Here is a 17,528-nt window from a genome sequence, read left to right as displayed (position 1 = left end):
AAACAAGTTTCCATAAGCACAAAACTTTGCTTTGCTCTTTTGACTCTTCCCAAAAAAATCCCTAGTATTTGGAATCCCAAACCTTTGCTTAGCTATAGAGCCAGTCGATGAAAACTTTTCCGAGTGCAGTGATAAAGCCAGGCCAGTATTGCCCCCTCACCTCCTATTCCCAACTCGTGCCTAATATTTCCAACAACAGCAGCAGCCCACAGAAAGTGAAACCACCAGGGTAGTAATCGTTTCATTTGTTTCCTGCTGAGCACTGTAAAAAATGTTCCGCACAGCTAGCAGTTTGTGTGCAACAGGGACGAGATCCAGAACCTCTTTATTAAAGATCTTTTCTCGTTGATACCTTCTCCTTCTCTGCATCCGAAGGATAAAATCTACTGTCCAGGGGTGGAGCCTCAATGCAGTAGTAGGTTTCACTGGACGACACGGTTCCTCAGGAACTATGTGCCCTGAGAATGAAAAGTTCGTCTACTGCTGAGGCAGAATCTACATTTACCCTCATTGATTTGAGGCTTCTATAATTTGGTCATATCCCCATGTTCAGTAGTGTCTGAGTAATGTGATGCCCCGGTGATCAGCACACCGCCTCCACTGGGGTAATTGATGTTGACAGTCCTTCATCTCAACCTCTAGCGGGTGAGTCAGTCCTGAACAGTGTCTCTTAGCCGTTCAGGAAGTCACGAGATTTTAATTGGATTTACAAATATGTTTGGTCTCCTGATGGCACATGAAGAGCGCGACAACAAGCAAAGTCTTACAACCAAGTTGAAAGAAAGAAAAATTAAGCACATTTGATGCGTGTCTTTTATAGTGAACATTTGTGAAAAGCACTTTTATTGGAGCTAAAAGCCGCTAAAGTCTTCATGGTTCGCATTACTGAGGGAAACAGACTGCCATATTTGTCGGAATGGTTCACTGGGGAAGAAAATTTAATCCAAGTCATTGTCTCAACTCAAGTCAACTCTGAGCTTTGATTCACCCAATGATGGGAGTCCTATGAGGCCAGCGTGAGAGTTCTGCCTTGGATGAGATGAACTCATCACTTCCCTAAACCTTTAAGGGGAAGCGACAAGTGCACCTCACTTAAGGAGGAGAAAATTCCCAGTAACACAGAGCACATATTTATGATTCATATTCTCAAAATGTATTTTTGGCGAGGAGCTTCTTTGCATTTTATTTGGGTGTCAGGAAGACAACTAATGAATTTCACGACCCCACACATGCAGGCGCAGACTCCCAACATGACTCCGCAGGCTTCAGGCCAGAATGATTTGGTGAGTTGAGGACTTTATTTTTAATCTTGACATTAAAGCCGAGGCACATGAAAGCCAGGCCTCCCACTGAGACTGCAGCAATCCTTTCTCGTGTGTGTCACACACCTCTTGGACTCGACAACAAAGCAGACACATGATCCAAGAACACCACGCCAGCGCTCCTCGGCAGGAGCTTCCATCCCTGACAACAGGTACATCTGTTCCAGACGAGCATCCTCTCGGCACCGTCACATGACGCTTTGTCACAAGGATTACAGGCTCGTGGGTTTGTTTGCTTACCAGGGATTATGCTGCTTTTTATTCAGCTTCTATGCATTTTCTATAGTGTGTTTTACTGGTGCATCACTGTTTGAGTAGTTCTTGGGAAGCATTTCTACCACACCGTTTCTCACTAAAATATTTGTCTATAATCTTTATCTTCACAATAATATTTCAGACTGGAGTGCAAAAACCATGTTTGACCAACAGGAGCTATTTCAATTTACAGGATTTGCGTAACGAATCAAGAGAAGGGACGTGGAGCGGAACCCAAACGGAAGTGGGGAAAGCCACAGCGAGGCAGGAGCAAATTAGAAATAATATTTAATAATTAAACACACAACGGAAAACGGCACCGAACTGGGAGAAACAGAGCAAACACAGAATGAAAAAACAGAGTAACCAAAACTAACAAAGTCCAAACCGAAAGCGTCACCGAACCGGGAGTTAAATGAGCTAGCTAGCATGAGAGACCGAAACAATGAGAACCGGGAGTTAAATGAGCTAGCTAGCATGAGAAAACAAGAAGCCGAACAGAGAGGGAGAGACACGCGAACCAGCTAGCTAGCATGAGAGACTGAAACAATGAGAACCGGGAGTTAAATGAGCTAGCTAGCATGAGAAAACAAGAAGCCGAACAGAGAGGGAGAGACACGTGAACCAGCTAGCTAGCATGAGAGACTGAAACAATGAGAACCGGGAGTTAAATGAGCTAGCTAGCATGAGAAAACAAGAAGCCGAACAGAGAGAGAGAGACACGTGAACCAGCTAGCTAGCATGAGAGACTGAAACAATGAGAACCGGGAGTTAAATGAGCTAGCTAGCATGAGAAAACAAGAAGCCGAACAGAGAGGGAGAGACACGTGAACCAGCTAGCTAGCATGAGAGACTGAAACAATGAGAACCGGGAGTTAAATGAGCTAGCTAGCATGAGAAAACAAGAAGCCGAACAGAGAGAGAGAGACACGTGAACCAGCTAGCTAGCATGAGAGACTGAAACAATGAGAACCGGGAGTTAAATGAGCTAGCTAGCATGAGAAAACAAGAAGCCAGACAGAGAGGGAGAGACACGCGACTCACCACGGGGGAATGAGAAGTCCAAAATCCCAAGAAAGGGAAACAACAGGTGAGTCCAAGGAACTGGAAGTGACGATCCTGGGGAACAGAGAGAAGGTGACGATCTGGCACCTGTTGCTAGAGTCCAGGTGCTTAAGTACTCAGTTGATTAGGGGTTAATCGGCTCCAGCCGTGTGCCAAAGGAACAGAGGGAAAAAAGCAAAACATGGCTCAGGGACACTGAGCCAGGAAGCGGAGTCATGACAATTTGTGTGCAGCCGCGAGTACTTTGACTATATAATGTATTCTGACTTGTATCACTCATGCCCTGCCTACTGTACTTCAACAGTGACTGTCAACAACAACTCTTTTTCAAGAGGAAATAATTGTATTTAGTCCATCCTGAAAACCAAATGAATTTACTTGTGTTTTTCCATTACAGCTATGAGAAGTGCAACATTAATGTTCAGACTACCTTTTATTATGGACCTTAGCTGTGACATTAAAATATACTTGGAGTGATGAAGTCCTGTGTAAATGATTGTTTTCTGGCCTGTCAGCGACCACTCCTTCTTTAAACAACAAGCACACAGCAGAGGAAGAATTTCCTGGTCTTGTTTGGTGGAAACTGGCAAGATTTCCGCTCTCCACGTTTTAAAAAAAGATCTGAGTGAGAGACGGACAGAAGGCTCGCAGTTGGCCGTGGCATCACCCAGCCAAGGTTTACGAAGGTCAAAGTCACCACATGCTTCCAAACTCAACCCACTGATCCAACACTCTGCATCACATTCTAAACCCCTGAAACAGAAAAAAGAAACAGTAGACAGCCACACCAGATCTCACTATTAAAATCAGACCCAGCGCCTCCTTTCACGAGGAACATGACAAATTCTCCAAGGACCTAACGTGTTCGTAGTTAAAGACACTTTCAGCAGAGCAGCTTTGTCATACTGAATATCCCCAACCGACTCCCGACACCAGGTCTTTAATGCGGATTAATGCTGCATGCGCATTAAACAGCTTAAGATATAATGAACTGTATTAATCAATAAAAGCCTGGCTTGATGTGTACAGCATTTTGAGGTAGAACATTGCTGTTATTCTCATCCATTCCTTGTGCTTTTTCCTGAGTGACTGACACCAGATTCAGATGAAGACATTTGCTGTTGCTGTGTGAATAAATCATCAGCAACATGAAGGTGATCCGCCTCCGCACAGGAAAAGCCAGCACACGAAACATGGAAATTCAGTTTGGAGTTTCATTCACGTCATAGGCTTGACACAGACCAAATGACAAGTCAAACACAAGGACTCGGGGGGGGTAAAGGTGGCCTACCTGGTCATACAGTTTGGCTATAGTAGATGGCTGAAAATGTATTTGAGACTAATTCATAGTGAAACATTGGCTAGATGAAGGATAGGAACGTAGAGATACGGCTGTGTTTTTAGTCGCCTTGAGAAGCCGGTGGGGAAAGTGAAAGCGCTTTGGTTGCTGGTTAAAGTGCCATACAAGTAAGAGCCGTTCACCATTTTCACTTTAGATAGATAGTTGCATACTGGATGGCATTAGTTTGCCAAAAAAAAGGTCATAAAAAAAAGAAAAAAAAACACAAATCAACAAAAAAAAAATCAACTAATATGCACGATTAACATTAAAAAGAAATAAAAGTGTAATTTTACCATCTTTCATCTGCTCCACCTTTTTTCATCCAAAGCTAATTTCCACAATCACAGCGTCTGCGGTGGGTTGGTGATTGTGATTCTTTCTCAATCAGGGGCGATGCACTTAAGAGGCGTTTAAAAAGGCCGTGCAAGCCTCTGTGATTGAGCCTGAGTGAAGTGGTTAAAGCACAGCACAAAAGGCTCGAGCACTGAAACCTTTGTTGTGAGCTGCACACGCGTTAGATGCCATAGATTCATGAGTAAAAATCAACATTCAACTGTTGATTCAAAGATAAAAATCTCATCAGTCTCTCGTGACCTCCTTCTTCTCGTGCTCCACAAAGACAACACGGTACAAAGTGGACCAGCTAATGCACGGCACACACCTACTGACTAGGCTGTGGAATTCAGTGGAGTGCAGAGTGGGACTAAGAGTGGGTCAGCTCATACATGCCACTCAGAGGGCCCCCCCCGCGGGCTACAACATGTATCTAAAGGTAGAGTGTTCTTGAGGAGCATCGTAATGAGGTTTGTCACCGCTGATGATTCTGCTCGAGCAGAGAACAAGAGGGTGGCGCAGTGACTTTGGACTCAATGGAGCAGAAGAATGGCTGAGAGATGGCGGCGGAGGGACGGAGGTTTATGAGGTGGGTTGTCATGTGGAGCCGACCATTTCTGCCCGAGAAAGGCAGTGGGGAGAAGGTGGCGACGTCGCTGCTGATGTCCCCATTACGTCAACATCAGGCAAGGACTTCCAGGTGTGTAATGAACCAGATGTTGTGAGTGGTTCTGACACACTGCCGGATATAATTGACCAACAATTTATTTTAAGTCCCTCTCCTGGGCTCATAAGCAGCATTTACGCTCGTACGTCATTCCTAAGTTGCGAGCGGTGGATACCATTTCTCTTCATTTGTCAAACTAGCGAGAGCCGCACGACACACTTGGAGACTGTGTTGGGTCAGAATCAAATTGGATTAATAGGCTTCCAGTGCAGATTTGGTCACGACATTGCTGAAGGTCACGATGCGGGGAAGACAAATGGCTGAAAATTGATTTCTGATTTGTTGTTTCTTTCCTCTTTAACAACACAATCTGACCTCATTCAGTCGAACTACACCAAACCTCGGGGAGGAGGCACCCTCAGGGCCTTGTTTTGGGGTCAGCAGAGTAACACAAAAACAAAATTTCTTCTGACCTACTAGCAAATTCTATGACTGTTACTTGCATTTATCAATGTATCCAGGTCTATATGGCGTGACATCGCTGGATTTGGGTAAAAATATTTCTATATTTTGTTAAATAATTCCATGTTATATATTATTTTTGTTTTGTTCAATCTCTGTCTTTCAGCAGGCCGATTTTTTGGGAGCGCAGGTGACACATCTCACCAAGTACTAAAGTGAAAGTACATGTATCTTACCCAATTATTACAATTACCCAAGTAAAAGTAACATATTTATGTTACAGGAGAACTAAAGGTGTAAGAAAATATTGATCAGCTCAAACATTGCAATACTTTTTTTTGTTGAAATATCGCAATGATTGTGTGATAGTTATATTTCATGTATTTATTTTAAGCCGGCTATATTGATATTTAATATATAGATGATTTTATTATGCTGCTGCATTTCATACTGGCATTTTCTTTTTGTACGCTGGAGATGTTTTGTGGATTAAGGGAACGATTCACTCCTCTGTCGGAGTGTGACTGAAAGTCTTAACTGGACTGACATCATAATAATAAACTCATTTTCATGCAAATTTTACTGCGTTACTTATTCCCCCTTGAAATGATGGCTCTCATTACAATATATTGTTGAGCTTACAATATCATAATGTATCATACCTCAACTCCTGTATTGGGATTGGTATTGTATTGCCAATAAAGTACTTTTACTCTCTTGTTACAGCACAGTAAACCACCAACTTTGAACCATGTCGATGTATTTAAGTTCACCATTTGAACGTGTGTTAAATAAACGTAAACACAGCTCAGAGTCACTGACACGTCACACGGCCATAACAGCTCCATCCTGTTTCAAAATACTCAAATACTCAGGTGAGCTTCAGAGCGTTCAGCTCTACATTCCACTTGCACACAGACGTTTGTGCCACTGCTCAGTGAAAGGAGCTGGGCGTCCAGGGAGCATGATTTCCATGCGAGGAACATCTGATGATTTTTAATTAACATTCATCTATTCTTTGTCACAGCAGCCGGTCGTGCTGGCGGGAGAAGGATGAGATGCAACGGCAGAGCAGTTGTGTGGGAATCAAAAGAAGCTCCTTTTTCTGAATAACATTGCCGAGCCATTCTTCACCAGCAGAGACATCATCACTGGCTCTTTCTGTGTCAGACAGGGGTCAACGGCGCCGCTAAGCCGCCGCACACTAGACACGTTTCTTTACTGCGTGTTTCCGTGGGAACGAGCGGTTCATTTTTCGGCAATTTCACTCCTTTGTTTGCTCCGGACGCTGATGTTTGTCCCCCATGTGCATCACTGAGCCTCGGTCACCCATGACCTGCTGTTGCCATGCTTCCCTTCTTCTCTTCCGATGAGTGCTTTTTGTGACGTCAAGAAACCTTTGTGAGACTTTGTTCACCTGTGGCTTGCTGAGCAGTGTGGGAAAAAATATGAATATGGATTGGGGTTTAGAGTAGGGGCTATAGAGACGCTCAAATACCATGACACTTAATTGTGAAAGTATTGTTTTGATATTTTAAGTCCACTATATATCAATATAATTCATGAATAAAGAAGTGGGCACGCTGCTGTATTTTTGATGTGTGGTTTATAATACTGACTCTGCCCTTCAGTACACACTTTTTGGTTGTGGGAGTGGGTCTTTCCTCTGTCAGACCGAGAACTGACGGTAATAACAGCAGTAAAGCATTTATATAGCACTTTCACAAAGTGCTTTAGAGGCAAAACAGCAAAGAATGGTTTTACTTGCTCGACCACAAAGATGTACAGCTCAGCCTTCAGTGAGCTAGAGCTAAGGAAATGAAGGATATTACACAAATGCGAGCCTATGAACATGAGTTCTTACCAGCGATTTAAAGGAGGTGGTACACGTTGTGTTTGGGATCTTCTCTGACACACTGTTCCAGGTTGGAGGAGCCCTGACAGATTGAAGTCTGGACTTAAGACCTGAAGATCAGAGTGTGGGCTGCCTCGTAGGGGGTCAGCAGTTCTACGATGTAGACAGGAGCAAGGCCAAGACTGGCTTTAAAAGTTAGAAAATAAATATTTAAGTAGATACACAATTGCGAATTCCGAACCAGCAGGGGGCGAGAGAGAGATTCCTTGCTCTCGAGCGCATGAAGCGCATTGTATAGCCAAGCACGTGCCAGTACACAACATAGTTCAGCCATCCTCTATGATGAATTTAAAAAGCATTTTGCTGCAGGGGAGTGAGCAGAATATATCCAGTTGTCTGCAGGTCACCATACCATCAGTTTTGGAGGACTGTGGCAGGACAATAAAGCCACAAGAAGATTTCTGATCATTCAGTTTCACTGCCTGTCAGAACAAACACTTTCCAATAAAACTATCAGACAACATTGCTCCCCGCCTCCGTCATGTCGAGTCCGCTCAAGTCTTCCCATCTTTTCAATTAACTTGTCTCGAACGTCTCAACTCAAGGATCCCAAAGTTATTTTTCGGTGCAAACCGGCCAGCACTTCTCTCAAAATGACTTTTTGAAGTTCAGCTTGTCCACCAAATTTCCATCTGTTGTAATGCGCAGTTAAAGGCAGCCGAGCGCCGCTAATGCGGATTTTGATTGGATTTTTTATTTGTTCTGCTGCGCGGCGTAATTGTGGTGCCAACATTGGCGGAATAACGTCGAGCTCACACGTAAAGGTGAAATATGATTATACTTCAATTATTGACTTCATTATAAGTTGAGCTTCACACAGGAAAACATTAGTGAACTATACAATTTCACCCACTGATATTGGAAGTTATTAGGCAACGCTACGTCTGCGCCAATACGCCGGAAAAGGCATATGCTGTTTAATGCATTATTCACAGTGAGCTGTCGGCAAAGACTTCTCTCCTCCTCCCTCTGATTCATGATCTTCATTGTCAAGATTTCAACATGAATTTGCATGTTTAAGCTGAATATTATTAGCTGGATCACAGATGCAGAAGTCGACTGCTTAGCCACAGAGCTTTGTAATCCTGGCTCCAGATGTTGGAACCATCGATTCTCCAGCTCTCCATTGAATGTTTAAGCACTAACCGGAGTTACTATGTTGAAATAATGAGTGCTTCACAAGAGCAGGAGGAAGAAACTTGGCGGTAAAAACTTTGACCAACTGAATGGCAGCCACTCACTTTGTACTGGACCTTGGGATTTTCAGTGGACGTTGCCAGAATCCCAGCCCAGTGAAAAGGTTCAAATCAATCCACAGACAAATTGGGAGCCAGTAAAGTCCTCATGTCTTGTTAAAACCTGAGCGGTGGCTCTTCGAATGAGCTGAGGGCAGGGGACTGATGGGAGGTTTGGGTCCACGTATAGGGTCCAATTAAAATGGCCCTGTCTGACGGAAAGTTTGACGTTACTCCTGCGCTGTGCTGCAAATCTTCCCCTCGCACAGCTTTGATAAATAAAGGAGGTGATCATCAGCATCTACAAGAGAACAGACAAGAGAGTCCCAGTCTTCCCCATATCTATAGGCTGACACGGCTGTGTGTGTGTTAAAGGGCTCCGTGCGCTGTGCTCTTGCAGCAGCAGCAGTGGAACTCCCAGTGCTGCCTCAGTGAAAAGCTTTGAGTTGTGTGTCGAGCTTTTGAGGCGCAGCTTTGATACCGATAGACCACCTCGTGGGTGGCACCAGAGGAGTCCTCCTACTAGCCCGAACAAACAAACCAACCAAAGCATCACGCACGTCAGAAGTGACATAATGAGGACAATGAGAGAGGTTCTTCAGCAAGTGTACTAGAGGGTGCTGCCGGCGACCAGTACTGGAGAATAGAAAACAAGATACACCGACAAACAAGGCCAAAGATCGGCTTCCATCCAGGAGCATCCTCAGCCTGAAGACCATGGACCTTCCCTTGAGTTAGTTATCTCTTAACCTGGCGTCCAAAAGATGAATAAATCCACCAATAAATGTTTACTTCTGCAGAGAATTATGTAGCAAACACACTGATAGAAGCGTAAAATTTTAGTTCAGCTAGTCCAACTAAAGGCCTCGGGGGCAAACCAAGTCAATTTGAAGGTCCAGAGTGGCTAAAAATACCAAAAACAATTTGATAATAATTTGTCAAAGTTCACCAACAAGATGCGTCAGTATTATGGTGCTCACCACGCTGCGTGGATTGGGCTGAGTTTGACGCCTCTCAGGTACAGGGCACTAAAATTATCATCATAATAAAAGGATTTACAGTATAATAGAGAGCAGCAGCTTTTACTTGAAGCTGAAGATTCTCAGCAGAAATGGAGACTGGGCTTTCCAGCTATACAGGTGAGCAATTTCCCACCAAGGCTGACGGTGGATCTTTGTTTACTGTAATGAGGAAGACCGAAATGATCAGGACCATTCTTTCTTTGGCAGAGAAACGTTATTGGTGCAAAATGTGATTTTTTTTTTTTTTTTGCTGGAAATGATTTTCTGACTTGGATTACAGTTTTTTTTTTTTATTTTGTTTCATTATAAGGAGTCATATTTTTGACTATCTTCATCTGTATGTTCGCATTACAAATTTTAGAAAATATTGGGAAAAGTATTGAAGCTTCATCTGCATTGCAGAAAACCCTATTTAATTCAAAATCGAGCGCATGTTTATGCAGAACCAAAATTTGCTCCTGTTAGCTGCCACAGAACTCTCAGAAGGATCTCTCGCTTGGGAAAAAAAACAATCTCAGATTCAGTAAAAACTGCTTCTTTTCAGAGACCTTGCACTCCCCAGGGCTCTGTAGTTCATCTCCAAATTCCAAAATCATAAATTTACAGTAGGTGCGGAGGGAAGAATTGGAGTGAGAGGTTGTCTGCGGTGGTGTGCTCAACAATTCCCTCACGTCCTGACACGTGGAAGCCAGCCAGTTGCTGAGTGACTCTCACCACGCATCAGCCAGAAGAAAAGCATTTTGTGGAACGTGTCGGAGCAAACAGTCCTCCTCCAGCAAGCTATATATGTTTATGTGGAGAAAGATGTCTACGACCTATATACGGCAACAGCTGCAGCTGGACTAACCTGGGCGCTGGATCACGTGGAACACGCCAGAAATTGAAGTCAGGAATAGAGCAAATCTTTGGGGGAGGCAAAAGGGTCTCATGACGCATGCTTAAGTGCCAGAGAGTGGACTAGCATCTATTATTTATCGCCCCTACCCCCCATTAAGCCTGTAATGAGCTGGTTTAATTCACTGTGCAAACAGGCTTACAGCAGTCATGTATCAATAAATGTTCATTATCCGGGCTCCTGGTCGCCGCTCCCACTGCCACGGCACAGAAGTCCTGGCTGGGTTGCTCCGGCATGGAATTCAATATGCGAGATGTCAATGTAGCATCAAGTGAGGAATGTGGAGGGTGTCGTTTCGACAATTAGGGCCGCCCCCCTTCAGTCTTAGGTTCACCATAATGGAACTAGCCATCTATTGCTACAGCAATGCTGGCTCATCGAGATGCTCTGTCAACAAGACCATCGATCAGGCAACGGATCCCTGTCAAATCATTGTCTTCGGCCGGTGAATTATGGATCAGGCTCTTTTGGATGAAGGTCGTGACCACCTTCCAGGTGTGAGTGCACTTGTTCTCAAATCAGATGGGATGGATAAATTAGGATACTGAAACCTTCATATATTCTTAAACACATCCGTCAGAACTCAGTGGTGGACACTCCCTGCGTTCTACTCGGAGCAAATTTGATTTCAGTTTCACATTTTTGTGATTTGTTTCTGACCAAAACTAAATGTTGAGAACTGACATTTTGAAAAAAAAAAAAAATAAATAATGTATGCAGGATGCAGCTATACCTTTTGGAACACGTGTGTCAAATTTTATGTTGTCTGATGACTGTTTCTGCTGAAATATTGAAGGCAAAGCTGGTCAAACTGCAACCCTGTCTCAACACTTCGTTCATTGCATCGTGCATGGGGCATGAGAAATGACTTTTTTGTTCCGAGGAAACTGGGGGAAAAAAATGAATGGTGCTCCAATTGTGGCACATTCACATGTTATTACATCAAACTGCCGCAATTTATTTGCGCTTCTCCAACCACTGTTACAGCCACATAAGGTACCAATTTCACCACCTGGGTTTGATTTTGGTTCTTTATTCACAGACTCCTGTTCCCATAAACTGCCATCAATCAGTTGCGTCAAATGGAGCCAGCTCTAGCTTGACCTCAGTGACCTTCTTCATCGTGTACTGAATCCGATCAACAAGAGACAAGACGTCTTGCCACTGGTGGGTTGCCAATGGAAAGCCATGTCACTTTGATTTCCACTCCAACAGTTGGAAAGTAGTCTGCCGTCACAGGGGACTCAAACACATCAAATGAGCGCAAAATGAAATGTGGAGCGAAGGAGCCACAGGTGGTAGAGTCATAGGAAATTTGGAACAACAAACCTTTTAGGACGGAGATGAAAGAAGGAAATGTAAAAATAGAAAATAATGATTCAGACAAACACTATTTTGCTCGGCTCAACCTTCAATAAATACACTCCCTGCTTCCATGAACACCGCTAGATAAAGGTCAGTATGTTTTGAAAGATGAACATAAACAGAAATATATATTGGTCTTCATGACTATATTTCAGCAGCTGAATGAGGACGTCCAGGGAATAGTAAAGAATCTGTGCGAGGTCGTGGTTTCAATGTTGCACACCAAATAGTTTGAAAGCCAAAAAAAAAAAAAAAAAAAAGGAGTGCACGACTTTTCCAGCTATTCGATGAGCACTGACATGTTTTCTCGCTCCTCAGGCTGCCAAACAATACTTCCCTCTATAATTATGGCAGCGCTGTATCTGTCTATCTATTCTGAGATGAGTGCGGAGTGGAAGGCAATTAATCATCGTCAAACGCTGGAGACTGGAGGTGTTCATTACATGAACAAATGAATCTTTAATACGGGATCTTGAAAACGGACGCGGCTACACTGAGTCAACATCGACGGGAATCAGTGGGATTTGGCATCAGTGTTTAGCGATGGCAGTAAACAAGAGTTTCAGCTCCGAGGACGGTGAGAGTCAGCGACTTTGGAGCAATGTTTTCAGTCCTGCTCCAAAAAGCTGGAAAATAAACACACACTCAGTATGTAGCCAACTCATGGGTGGTGGGCCATGTCTGGCCGGCCAGTTATTTTTATGTGGCCCACGACATCACGAAGGGCCATTAACTCAACACAGAGTCGTGAGAATTGAAGACTGAATTGATGATTCAAATTGTGTTCTGCGCGGCACTAAACATCAACATTTTGGGCCCTTATGTGATTGAGTGTGATGAATACGAGACTTCAAATGCAGGTAATGGAGACACTGTATGCACTGTAATTCTTATATATTTAAGACTACATGCTTTATTGAACACTTTTGCAGTCAAAGACTTTCACATCTTTCAGTGAACTTGAATGTATTTTAACCACACAGATGTTGACATGCTGGGATCCATGTTAATGTTGCCTTTTAGTGGTCGACTGCTTGAAGGTTTGCAACCATACATATTAAAACTGTGCAGAGAAGCAACAGATAGATTCGCTGTCTGAGAAGATCGCGTCTACGTCACTTCATAAACAACATGGTTCCAATGACTAGGGCTGCAGTTCTTCCTTAGAACCAACTCACTCTTATTTCAAGCTTTGCTTCACTGTACTCAGCCTGGTCACGTGACAAGATGTGTATGACCCAACTGCAACGACCTGACACCTCAGTCATCGGCATCACAATGTAACTTATTTCTTTATCCACACATTGGTCGTCTTTTGCTTTCACCAGGTGCGACGTACAGTATGAGTCCCAACCATCTGGCCTCCTTGACCCGGTAGCTTTGCTATGAGAGTATCTTCATCCTCATCTCTGACTCTTCTGACTCCGCCCCTTGTCTTCATTTCATTCAGCAAACAGAAAATATTCAGTCTCAGATGTGAGCCATTTGGAATGTCTCCACACTCACGACAAAACTGCGGAGTCAATGGCACCCAAAAGTTCAGCAACAAAAGCAAACAAGAAACCAAAGTTGCTGAGACAATAAGGGACCTCGGCCAGGAGGCTCCTGATTTTGCGATCCTTTCCTTCGCACCCTCACCTCTTGCTATGATCTCATTACTCCTCCGACCGTTGTCTTTGCCAGTGGCTGACCGGGTTAATTTTGGAGCAGGTGCTCCGGTTCCGTGACAGGAGCTGCAGCCCCAAAGCTTCGTCAGTGAGGTTTACATAATCTTGCTTTCCAAAAGAATTCCAAAGACTCGCATACATCATCCTCCGCCAGGAGGAGAACACAATCATCAGATCTGCAGGACCAGTCTGGGCCCACTTCCCAGAAACGATACTCCATCAGAGATGCCAAGTCCACACACCATCTGATCACGTTCTAAGCTCCAGATTGACTCTTTAGAAGCTGCTATGCTCATGCACTCGGAACTTTGGATGTTCCAGTGCTGAACATGAGCATGGAAGCAGCTCATCGCTGCGAAACATCCACCACACATTTATCTGCTTCCCTCAATCGAAATCTGCCCATTAATCGTTTCATTTGCATGTCAGTACAGCATCCTGACCTTGTAAGTTTCCAACAGTGAGACAGGAGAACTGAGATAGGAGAGTTTGTCAGGAAGATCGAAAAAGAGACATATAGCCATTGAATCGCAGGAATACTTTTACCTTTTAGATGAACTAAAAATAAAGACCATGAGGGCAGATGTTTGAACCAGGGGAAACAAGAAAGAGAAGAATTGTTTTTACAGTCGTAGAAGGTACAGGTAGTTGAGTGGCAGAACTTGAAGTAGCAATACTAGATTCAAGTACCGTTTTGAGGTTGTACTGCACTAGTCATAACAGTTGAATTTCAATGTGTCGAAAGTAGTAAATCATAGGGGCAGTTGCAGTCGTAACAATACAGCACACTTATTTAGAAGTAGAGTAGTGAGTATAAAAAGCCATAGCCGTATCAGAATATTGTGTAGTTGTAGTAGTAACCACACCTGTACGACCACTAATACCATGGAGTAGTGGTAGTACAGGTGGTAGTACAATGTAGCCTTGGTAGTAGTCAGGATGAAAGTATTTGCCACATGTGGAAGTAGAAATATTAGAGTAGTAGTTGTCAACATCTTAGTCGACCAAAAAATACTGTGAACATATGAACAATAGTAGTGGTAGCTGTTGTAGTAATTCTAAGAAAAGAAGTCACACAGATCTTCATAGTAGCAGCAGTAGTCGTGGTAGTAGTAGTAATTTATTTCAATCCCGCATCTAGCATACAATAACTCTTTCATCTCAAAGGGATCAAAAAGGAGCAGAGAGACGAACTGTTCTCATCATTTCTGCCCTTTTGTTTATGTATGACAGATTCCCACTCATCTTTTCATGATTCTCTCTGCAGTAGCAGTGGTAAAATACAGCCTTGAATTAGTGACAACTAAGCTTCTGATCAAAAAAGAGTTCTCATAACTGCTTTCAGTCTCTCAGCTGGAGTTGTGCGCCTCACCAGGAAAGTTAGCGGACACTAACCTGATGGGACTGAGGTGTCAAACATGCCCCCCCCCCACCCAGCTCGCTCGCCCCCACAGATCTCACGCCTCACTCTTGTTCAGTCAGTACTAGTACAATGTCTTCTGCAATTTTTCGGCAGCTGAAGGCGAGCCGCTCAGAAAAGCCTGATGCGTCTGCACCCACCTTGCCTCTGTCGGATTGATTCAGCAGCATGGGAGGTGATGAGCGGAGGGAGAGGAAGGTTTTACACTGAGAAGGTGAGCTGGGTTTGCTGCCATCTCATCTCTCTATACTCACAGCCACGTCGTCGTCATCTGCACCGGTCTGTTCCTCTAGTTCAAGTGGAGTTCAGCGTGCGACCCCCTGGGCGCCCCCCGCGGTTTCGTCCACTGAAAGATGCACGGCATGATTAGTGGCTCGCAGAGGTGGCTGATGGGAAGACGTGGCGGTGCGGAGTAAACAAGAGGGGGAGAAGTCAGTCGAGGTGAAAATGGGCCGTGAAATGAATCCACTCCTAAATCTGCCTAATTATTTGTTCACAGCACAAAAATATCCCATAATATTTGGAGCAGTGCAATGTCATGGCTGGTGCACCCTTAAACAACAATGTCAAAATCCAAGTCTAATGTTGCGTCGCATCGCGAACCTTGCGGGGTTTGGACGAGTGCTGTATGTGAGTGAGGGTCTGAAGCGTTATATCATTCGTATGAGATTAGGTGTGTAAAATTATTTTCCATCACCAGTGTTTCTGACCTTTCCTCTATATACTGCATGGTTTTCTGTTTGTTTTTTGTTCTTTTTTTTAGCTCAATAACGCAGCAAATTTCACTCTATCACATGATTACATTTCCAGTTTTCCTATTATTTTTGGTGAAAAAAAAAAAGATAGTCCACTTTCCTGGAAAGTCTTTGAGACGTGGCAGAGGAGGAGGAAGATGCTATCTCTTCTGCACTTCATCTTCACTGTACTGAGTGTATTTAGACACTGCCTTCCTTTTCAAAGAGCCAGTGATCAAGTCAACATTCTGGAATTAGCTCTGAGATTTGGACCCAAGGACAGTCGAGGGACGTTCACCGAACAAAAAGTGAGGTCACAAAAGGAACAAGAAGAGAGAAGAGACAATGCTTATAATGGGTTTTTACTTGAGATTAGGCTGCTCTAAAAGCATCTGTGACACAAACATGACATTTTAAAGCGAAATATCACTGTTTTCCTTCAGTAAATATTTATCCTTTTTCATGAATCCCTTTTCAGTGAGACATTTTGTCCCCTTCAGGCCACCGTAGATCAAGCTACTTGCTGTGGGTGTTTATTCCATGTACATCAGGGTCAGGTGTGTGACATTATTAACAATAACAACAATAATATTAAAAATAACTATAGCATGAACACTCTTGATTCCCGTCATGACTCCAACTGCAGCCATAATAAGTTCCTCTTTTACACTCCAATACGAATAGTTTGATGAAAGCCCTGCTCCTTTCACGACAGTAGAATCCCGCTCCCCCGAGGAAAACAAACCTCAGTAACTCAGTAGCTTTACAAAGCTAACAAATCAGTCTGCGTTAGCACATCAGCAGTCGCTCTCCCCTCTTCAAAATAACATTAAATGTTCTATTATACTTGCCGTTTCCTGCTGAGCGCTGCCACCAAACCAGAGGCTATTTGTCACATTTCACAAGCTTTCAACAGGCGACAATTTGAACGTATCGTGAAATCTGCTACCGCCCTGCTGCTGCCGAACAAAAAAAAGCAAACAACAAGCAGCAGGGCTTAATGGTGCAACCCGAGTTAATGTGAGCGTCTACCTGTGGACGCGCCGGTCACACTGACTTGTCCCTGCTGCTGCATTATAGGCCTGTGTTTGTGCATCTGAGTGCAGGTGAACGTTTTAGACGACAGAGAGAGAGAGAGCGCGGCGAGGGGGGGATGAATGCGCCCCTCTAGCCTTTGTAATTATCTGCCAATTTTCCCTCCGTCACTCGCCTTTATCATCCCTTTCAGATCTCACCCAGGGGTCGGAGACTGTCTCTGGGCCGCACCTCTGTCTGTGTGTGCCGGATGAAATGTAGAAGTCCTCACGCTGACCTCTGCCTGCCAGCTCCCGCTTCCCTTCTCCCTCCTCTTCCTTACTCCGTAACAGGAGACATTCGGGAGATAAGGATAATTATCAATCAGCCATCTCAGCGGCTATTTATGCAGACACTGAGGAGGAGGCAACGGATAGGCCTTACATTCTGACACCAGCTCCAGATGGAGTGATAGATTGATGCTTTTCTCGTGGAGTGGAAAACAGGCATCAGATTTGGGTGCGAGCGTCTCAAGGTTGGACTTGCTTTCATGCATGAATTACTTATCAGCAAAATCAAATTGAAAATATATACATTGGTCTTTCCTGATCAGCAGCTTTGAATGAGCTTCCCATTATTGGTATCAGGTCCAATCCTGGCCCAAATGACTGGATGGGGAATCTGAGCTTTTCAATGCATGCAACATGCAAAATGTCTTTTTGATTTTACAATGGTTTCTCAAACAAGGTGCATTTTTGTTTTGCTTCATAAATGAAACCAGTTAGGCCAGGTGCATTATTCACGAATGTAAAACA

The 17,528-nt window shown here is 43.9% G+C and overlaps 1 protein-coding gene across 3 annotated transcripts in view; it reads right to left on the bottom strand.

Annotated features, from left to right (window-relative positions):
• Window positions 1-2,681, bottom strand: part of cntn3a.1 (contactin 3a, tandem duplicate 1) — an 81,597-nt gene extending 78,916 nt beyond the window's left edge. For 2 of the 3 annotated variants that reach the window (XR_008413036.1, XM_053850638.1), the window contains exon 1: window positions 2,622-2,681. The gene's annotated coding sequence lies outside the window, so the exon portion shown is untranslated. The remainder of the gene's footprint in view (window positions 1-2,621) is intronic. The other variant, XM_053850637.1, reaches the window with a different exon arrangement.
• Window positions 2,682-17,528: the final 14,847 nt, after the last annotated feature.

The sequence above is a fragment of the Synchiropus splendidus genome, chromosome 18, assembly GCF_027744825.2.
Source record: "Synchiropus splendidus isolate RoL2022-P1 chromosome 18, RoL_Sspl_1.0, whole genome shotgun sequence".
Classification (NCBI taxonomy): Eukaryota; Metazoa; Chordata; class Actinopteri; order Syngnathiformes; family Callionymidae; genus Synchiropus; species Synchiropus splendidus.
The sequence above is the reverse complement of the archived record's forward strand: the minus strand, read 5'-3'. Positions and strand labels throughout refer to the sequence as shown.